The following is a 9,504-nucleotide window of genomic DNA, read 5'->3' on the forward strand; positions in this document are numbered from 1 at the left end:
TGATCAATTAGAGCCTTTTTTCTGTGGCAGAAAACCATTTCCATAATGAGGATGGTAGCATGTTGTACTTGCTGAATTATTTTTAGTTTCAACTTTATCCTTAAAAGGCTTTCCAGCGTCCTACATATAAAATGTTATTTTATCAGAATTTATAAAAGAATGTTAGGAATGTCCATCAAAACGGATTAATCATCAGTGAGTAAAAATGACAGTTACAATGGACTTTACTTATTAATGGTTTTTTGTAGAAACATATTCCACACAAGTCCACAATTTTAAGGTGAAAACAGACAGAAAAACGTAAACAGCATAAATTTGAAAATTAAACCTTAGAAAAAAAACAAAAAAAAATTAAAAACTATTTTTGGCAACGAGTTTCAGATTACAAACAATTTTATTGATTATTAATTTATAAAACTAATTATAAAACTAATTATAAAACTAATTATAAAACTAATTATAAAACTAATTATAAAACTAATTATAAAACTAATTACCCAAAACATCACAGAAAAAATTTATAGCAAAGAAATAAGAAATAATAGATTTATTTTTACTTTAATGGAATTCAATTTTGGGTAGAAATTTTAGCCCTCGAAGTCTACTTTAGTTCTTTAAGCATTTGGCTTAACGTTTCTTATCAAAATCGTTCAGTCTTTAACAAGCATTTTCACTCGAAAGTGAGCAAATGTAAAAACTAGTTCGTAGCCACTTCTTGGCTTACTTTCTAATGGATTAAGGTGGTTATAACCACCTTAATCCATTAGAAAGTAAGCCAAGGTGGTTATTAAGGTGGTTATAACCACCTTAATCCATTAGAAAGTAAGCCAAGAAGTGGCTACGAACTAGTTTTTACATTTGCTCACTTTCGAGTGAAAATGCTTGTTAAAGACTGAACGATTTTAACCTGATAATTATCAGGTAAAAAAAATATTTTTTGATTGCCAACATAATCAAATACCAAAATTGATTTAAAAAAAAAAAAAACTTCTTAATATAAATAAAAATGCTCAAAAAAACAATTTTTTTTTGTTTGTTTGTTGATTCAGCATAAAATGCAAAAAAATCAATGAAAAGGAAAACAACATTTTCTCAGCCTTTTTATGGCATTATAAGCTAAAACTTACAACACTAATAGATGATAATGTAATAAACAAAAGTTTACTAGAAAAACTAAAAATAAAAATTATTTTTAAAATGGTAGCACTTTCAATTTTAAAGGATATTATTGATATAAAATCCTAAGGTAAAATATCAATATATTCAAACTGAAACAAGTTTAAGATTAGTTCTAGTAAGGTATTGTAGATCTATCTATAAAGAAACAACACTGAAAATTTGAACTCAATTGCATATCTGGTTAAAAAGTTATGAATGATTTGCTGTTCGCAGTCAGACAAAAAAATACAATTGAAAAATCAAGCTTCAAAGTTTATAAACAATATATACATTAAAAATAACATCAAAACATACTACTTAGCTTTACAACTCTGGTTCAAAAGTTTAGTTAATTATACAGACCAAAGAAAATAAATAATTATTTAAATCTAGTTTTTAGGTTAATATATCTATAAAAACAATTGGTTGCTATGCGCATCACTAAGTAAATTTTTTCACTCTTATCAACTAAAACAATTTTTTTACATTTTTTAAATTTTAAACCCATATCATGTTATATATTGTTAAAAAGCCAATTGAATTTTACACAAAGTTGGCTAATAAACCAAGAAACACATTTTTTCACAAAAATCGCTATTTTTTTTACCTGATAACCACCTTAATTCAACTAACTATTATTGTAACTAATTATTCGACAACTAATTCCTGTAATTAAAAATATTGCGCTTCTTTTTTGAGTGTAATTAAAGTTTAAGTCTGTCGGGAACATTCAAATGCATTATCAGATTCGCCGATTGGTAAACATCATATTTCAGATTGGTAAAAACCATATTTCATTTGATGTGCTTTCAAAAATAAAAAATTTATCAGAGGTTTTAACAAACCCTTTTTATTACTAAAAGTTATGCTTCATTTTGCTTGACGCTTTCACCTTGACATTTTTCTATATTAAATCACAGGAGTTAAGAAAATGAACAAACTCGCTTCAAATTAAGGATCAGATTTTATTACGAATATGAAACACAACGCAGCCGCACCAAATTTCAACTAGCTATCTTTAAACTCGTTGTTTCAAACTGAAACCCTTTGATGAAACCAAAGAGAACTTGTTCAATTAGTTTTAGGTGGGTGGTTGTAAAACGTGAGAAAATGCGAAACTAGCAACCACAAATCGAAACAAAATCTATTTAAGGCTCGAGCATTACAAGCGTCTATGCTATACGTGTAATGTTCGTGCTTTAAATAGGTTTGCCAGATGATGGGAGTTCAGAAACAGCCAGCGGTGAGTTAAGCGAGAAAAGAAAGGCAGAGATGAAGGTATGTACATGTATATGGTTTATCTTTTTGCCCCATTTTTATAATTGAAAAACGCATGTTGTTCTAGTTCTACACCGTCAGTTTTTTTCTTCTTGTATTGAAAAATGATGTTTTACATTCGTCATCAGATTAAAACGATTGTTTTGCAAATGTTTACCGTTCTGGCTATCTACGGAATATTTTGCGGATTGGCGAATGCCGAGATAAGTGCAGCAACTGAAATAATCTTTTCACCAAAGTTGATCAGTTCAGAACAAGATAAAATAGCGGGGTTTTCATTCGAGAATTGGACTAATATAATTAACGAAAAACTAAAATACAACAATAGCTCATGTAAAATACATCAGCGCGATATCAGCAAATCAGAGGGTGACTCAAAGTCGAACGACACTTACGAAGCGTTCTACATCGGAAGCAATCTGAGCTATTTCAGACGAGCACCAGAGATTAAAGTGGGATGCCGGATAGAAACAAAAATTTATGTTGACTTAAAAGAGAAAAAGGTCGAAGTAAAACGTATAAAAGTTTGCCAACATAATTGTATTTAAAGATTGTTTTTCTGTGTGCGTTTTGTAACATTTATTTATTTATTTGTGCTTACGTTTGCTTGAGTGAATCAAACGATAGTTTTTAGCTTTGTAACTTAATAGTATTTTGACTAAAATGCATAAAACTTTTTGAAAATCACTTGAACAATAACTTATGATGTCGGGTTGCTCTCGATTTCAAAAAAAAAAGGAGAAAGGGAATCGATATTTCAAAGGCGCGAGTGCTGTTTACCAGTTGCCATAGTTACGTGTTTTCTTTTCTGTTCTGGTCTTAAGCATTATTTTTGACATTCGCATCAGCTTCTTAAAAAGCTCTCAGTTCTCAGAGATTCTTTATAATAAAGAGTTGCTATACAAACAACGCATCGTTTACATCATAATCACTGTTCAAAGTTAATAAACGAACCCACTTTCAGGCTAAAACTAAATGCCTCTCCACTTTTCGCGGTTTGGAGAAAACAGTTCTTAATGCTGGTCATCTTAAACTTGGGCTCTGTTAACAACTTACATGCATATCTTTGTCGTCTTGAATTGAGACAATCAACAAACACCCAAGACTTAAACGTCGAGATGTCTACATCAGCCTACGTTTAATCACAAATGCAAAACTATTTAGCTCAATGCGGTTCCTTCACCTAATTCTGCATAAATCATTTCACATTTAGTTTACAGCGTTCCAGAATTGTCATAAACTGTTACAAAATTGATCGAGCGGTAATCGTAATGCAGCGTAAAGTAAGGGAGACGAGAAAACTGGTTTTGGACAAAGGCATTGAAAATCTGGAAGAGAATTTTTAAAAGTCTTGACTAAATAGGATGACTCAGCATGACTGGACAATGAAACTGACATCGAATAGAACTCCGAGCAGGTTCCAGGTTTTGATGCGATAAAACGTTACTTGGTGAAACTCAGCCTATTAACAGATTGAGAGAAGAAACAGGCGCCAAGGCGGTTTTCCACTAGAAATTAAAAACAATTAATGGCTGGGTTCATAAGTAATCTTATCAAAAGCATTAGTTTCCTAACTGTGCTCAAAACATTCAAGCACAGTCAATCGACTGTTTTTTTTTAGTTTAAACCTTATAATCCTTTTAAAGTGTATATACTGACTTTTGATCAAAAGCTGTTGTGTGCAAAACTTATGCTGACACAGAAGACAATTTTCTTTTATAACCTTTATCTGAACCTGCAGCGAAAAACGAGAGAAAAGAAGAAGGCCAGCCTTTGATTGAGAGAAAATTAGAACGTTAGGTTTTGAAATGAATTGGATGAGACGCAGCAGTCTTTCATCCTCGGTTTGTAATGTTTGAAGTTTTGAACACAAAGGTTGAACGGTCAAAACTGCTGATGCGATTTTCAAACTCGTTAAAACTTTTTAATACTTTACGCATAAAGTTTCCATTTTTTCCATCATTTTGTTATGACCATTTAACTTGAGGTCAGAGAAAGTTAGAATTTGATTTTATTTGTGCAATACGGAAGTTTCTTGCATTTTTAATTAACATTGGTTATCTAATTATTTCAATTGACCACGTGGAAGGATGCTTAAGGAGGAAGAGAAAAAAAAGCGTTTTTTGCTAACAAAGATGCGGGTTTGTCAATCAACAAAGATGCGGGTTTGTCAATCAACAAACTGTAAATAAATCAAAAAGTCTCATCATTTAGTGAATAATTTAAGTAAAAAATTACAACAAACCGTCACCCTTTAAATGGAAACCTAAATAAATGACCAGAAGGCATCACTTTTGCATTTTGCTTTTGCTGTCGTCTGGTGCTCCAGACTACACCATATGCAAATAGCTTGAAAAATAAGAATTAAACTAAAATTAATTGTGACAGCAAAAAGGTAAAAAGCGTACCCAACAAGTTTCCTCAAAATCTGTTTCAATGAGAAAAACTTAATGCAAAACCACATTGAAAAAAAACCATAAAAAAAAGCATAAAGATACAAGACTCAACTTGGCAACGACCACATTATGCAGAACGGAAAAATGTTATTTTTACCGACAAAAGTTTTTAACTTAAATGGCCCAAAAGACTTTATATTTTATTGGCATGATTTGACACAATAACATATCATTTTTATGAGTCTTAACAGTTACTATACGGGCCGAGTTTTATTTCAACGGAAATTCACACGGGACGAAGCTTTAACAATTCAGGAAAAAGATCTACTTTGGATTGGTCTGCACGATCACCTGACTTGAAGCCAACTGAAAGGTTAGGGAGAATATTGTTACGGGGTGTACTATATATATATAGGTGTATATGGAAATTCTAGATATTGTAACGCGCTACGAGAACTTACAGTTTTCTTATTGATTTATGTTAAATTTCTCAAAAATTTTAAATAAAATTTACAAAAGTTTACTTTTGACGGAACAATTAAACTTTACTTGTTTTTTGGCATTTGAAGTTTCACTGTTGCGAGAAATAAATTAATGATTAAATAAACTGTAACTTTTTAAAATATTATGTGTTTAATTTTTTATTCCTATTAATACTTGGGATAAACAAAAAAAAAACAACTTTAAATTATTATTTTTTTTAAATTCAAGTTCTTTTTTAATGAGCTCAGTTTTATGTACAATATTGTAAGTGGAACTTTGGAAATTTCGTTGAGCATGACAAAATCGTTTCTCAGAAAGTACTTACTATTTAACTTTTCCGAGTTTTTTAATAAACTGTGGGAAACATTCAGCAAGTAATCGTAAAAAAGCCACATCACTATATAAGCAAGGACAAATCAAAAGAGTGAAAAAGAAACGACCAGTGCAGTTTTCGAAAAGGTTAGTTTGTCTTGAACCTCATTTTAAAATCAAGCAGGTTTTGCCTTCAAAAATGGTGGTTACTCTAAATATGAAAACGAGACAGCTTTCTACTACAACTATGATAGCAGTTTAAGAGAAGAAAAGAAAAGCAAATTTATCAAAATAATTTAAATATCCTTCGATAAACGAAGTAAAAAATCTTCTAAAGAACTTTTTTACAACCAACTTTTTTCTTGTTGACAAGAAATTTACACCAATTTCACCTTTTTTTAAAAGTTATTTGCATAAATTTAAAAAATCTAATCAACAGCAATTATGCCACCTTTACTTTCTAAAGTAAAAAAAAAGCAAGAGATCAAAATAGGATAGCATTATGGTGCATTCTCAAGATGAAAGTAGGATAGCATTATGCTGCCTTCTGAAATCAAAAAGGCGGTACCTGTCTCATCATGTCTTGAAGGACTGATTCAAAAGTATTTTAGAGCATTTATCATTAGTTTCATCATGGCCATCTGGAGCTGCTTCATTTGTAAAAATGAATTATACAACCTGAAGACAACCTCTATTGTAAATAAGAAATGGTATGAGAAATACATTTACCAAACAATTTTGTCACAAGTTTTTGTGTTATCAAGAGCATGGAGGAAAGTACTCTTGCGTCTGGTGTGGGTCACTGGAATTTGGACCACTAAGAGATTTAGGATCTTCGCGTTACTGGTTCTTAAAGTACCAAGAGGCTGATTAGCAAGAGATGAGTATGCCAGACTTTAAAGCGAAGTTCTTAAAAAATAAAAATAAATCTGAAAAGAATAAAATTCATTAGTACCAATTAAAGTTCTCAGTAAAAATATAATTTAAATGGTTTTTTAGAATGTTAAGTAAATCTACTATAAGAAGATTGGTCAAAGCAAATCCTGGAAATAATGCCGTAGGGGATGTGGCTACCATATAACTGAATTCATAGCTGGCACAGGAACTGAACGAGGAACTGAGAACAGATTTTATAGCTAGGGAGTTTTCCATCAGGGTAGTTAACATAGGGAATGTTAGAAAAGGTAACCATGGCAACCTATGAGTACCAAGGCATACATTTGACAGTAACTCTTCCAAATTCGTTACAAAAAATGGGAAAAGGCCTGGCTAATATCATAACAGTACGTCTTTTTTTGGTAATTAAAACACTAAGAATATCTGACGAAGGGAAACCAAATAGTTAGAGAATTCCCCAATCATTCCTCCGGCTCTTTTAGAGAACTGCAAGAATAATTTTTAGGTATACAATTTGGTTAATACCATCAAATTAAATTAAAAATTATAATAAAATTAATTTAAGGTTTTAAAGTTTTTACAAGCTGCTTTCTGTGTCAAAGTTGTTATCGATTGCATTTTTGCAGAAGAACTTCCTCTGCAGCGAAATTACCACAATTAACAGACGTCTGGATCTCAAAAAACAATAACCATTATCGTTTCATAAATCTACATTACAGAAATAAGTCATAAAAACTTTCGAAGTTTGTGCACAAAGGTTAATGCTTTGCAGGTGAAACATACTTTACAATAGGCCCAAGCAAAATTCTGGGATTTTAGTACTTCAAGCTGAAGGAAATACTTTAATAAAAAAGTAAAAGTCGTAGCGAAAGTAACCTCTAAAGTTAACTAGAATCTTAAACCCTTTCATGCCCTGGGTTGTTTTATAACAACAAATTATGCTAAACTACCCCAATGCAAATAGCGACATTCTAACCGATTAAAAACAACATTATTTTATAAAAGAGAGTTGAAAAAGGCTGTAGAAAAAGTCTTCTTTAACATTTCATAGCACCGCTGTTATTTTGTAGATGATTTTTTATGGGTTATGTTAGTTATGGGAAAATAATTGGAGCATGAAAGGGTTAAGTTAATAAAATCAAACTTTAATAAATTGCCATAAGTCTTCTTTTTTATGGATTTATAATTGAATTCGTCATAATAATACAATCCGAACATGTAAAACAAAGAAAAATACAGTTTAAAAATATTGGGACCTAATATCAACTTGACATCCTAAAAAAACTCTTTTGAAGGGTGGCTATTTGGCAATAGGAGTTCATTACAAGTAATTTTTGAAATCCTGATTCAACGTACGTGAAACATTTTTAGCTTTTTTGATTATTTTTCACTATATTTCACCACTAAAAGGTAAAAACTATTTTCGCTTTTTAATAGATCAAAAACAAATTTTTTTTTTTAAAAAGCTTTTTAAGCAAAAAATATTCTTCTTAAAATAAGCTCTTATACTTTCTTCACTTTTTACAAAAAAGAAAACAGTTTCTAAGTAAAATTTTCTATTCATTTACTATTATATCTTCAAAATAAACGTGATTCTCTGATTTTATATAATATATGATTATTCAAAATCAGACAATTATGTTTATTTTGAAGGTGTACTTTCTTGCTGCTATAACCCATAGAGACTGCTTGGAATAGTCTGCTTGGAATAGTCTGCTTGGAATAGTCTGCTTGGAATATTCTGCTTGGAATAGTCTGCTTGGAAAAGTCTGCTTTGAATAGTCTGCTTGGAATAATCTGCTTGGAATAGTCTGCTTGGAATAGTCTGCTTGGAATAGTCTGGGTGAGAAAAAACTCGTTTGTATCTTTCCCAATCAATTAGAAAGAAGTGTTTCAGTTGCTTGCGCAATGAATAGACCAAGATCAATTTTTTATATGTTGATAACGTGAGGTGCATGAAAAAAAATCGTATACACTTTAGGTGTGATAGAAATGGGGAGGTTAAGATAATTTTTTTTTAAGTTCAAAATTATTTAAAGGTTTTAAATACGAACTTGTGGTAAGAACATTTAGGCAAACGAAAATTATTTTTGAAGTCTTTTGATTTTCTTATGTCCTTTTCAAAACAAATGAAGTCAGTGGGTTATTTCCTTAAAAATGCTTTTGAATTTCTACAGTTAGGGAGAAGATCAACAATATAAATTTCTTCAGAACAAGATTTAATTGGTTCTTTTGAATAAATTTTTACAAAGTTTAGATTAAGACAATATTTAATTTACAACAGCAGCAGACACACATGTTGTTGAGGTGATGTTGATAATGCTGTGGACTCAGCATTATCAACATCTACTGCTGAACTAAAGTCTGGCATACTCATCTCTTGCTAATCAGCCTCTTGGTACTTTAAGAACCAGTAACGCGAAGATCCTAAATCTCTTAGTGGTCCAAATTCCAGTGACCCACACCAGACGCAAGAGTACTTTCCTCCATGCTCTTGATAACACAAAAACTTGTGACAAAATTGTTTGGTAAATGTATTTCTCATACCATTTCTTATTTACAATAGAGGTTGTCTTCAGGTTGTATAATTCATTTTTACAAATGAAGCAGCTCCAGATGGCCATGATGAAACTAATGATAAATGCTCTAAAATACTTTTGAATCAGTCCTTCAAGACATGATGAGACAGGTACCGCCTTTTTGATTTCAGAAGGCAGCATAATGCTATCCTACTTTCATCTTGAGAATGCACCATAATGCTATCCTATTTTGATCTCTTGCTTTTTTTTTACTTTAGAAAGTAAAGGTGGCATAATTGCTGTTGATTAGATTTTTTAAATTTATGCAAATAACTTTTAAAAAAAGGTGAAATTGGTGTAAATTTCTTGTCAACAAGAAAAAAGTTGGTTGTAAAAAAGTTCTTTAGAAGATTTTTTACTTCGTTTATCGAAGGATATTTAAATTATTTTGATAAATTTGC

General features: G+C 30.9%; 1 long non-coding RNA gene across 1 annotated transcript; it reads left to right on the forward strand.

Moving 5' to 3' along the window:
- The first annotated feature begins 2,302 nt into the window (after positions 1–2,302).
- LOC149893532 (uncharacterized) lies at positions 2,303–6,985 on the forward strand. Its single transcript, XR_016449233.1, has 2 exons — positions 2,303–2,436; positions 2,565–6,985. It is a non-coding gene; the product is annotated as an uncharacterized LOC149893532 (long non-coding RNA).
- Positions 6,986–9,504: the final 2,519 nt, after the last annotated feature.

Source organism: Hydra viridissima, unplaced genomic scaffold (assembly GCF_058129835.1).
Source record: "Hydra viridissima isolate aposymbiotic clone 2 unplaced genomic scaffold, HvirCarnegie_v1 scaffold_1, whole genome shotgun sequence".
In the NCBI taxonomy this organism is placed as follows: domain Eukaryota; kingdom Metazoa; phylum Cnidaria; class Hydrozoa; order Anthoathecata; family Hydridae; genus Hydra; species Hydra viridissima.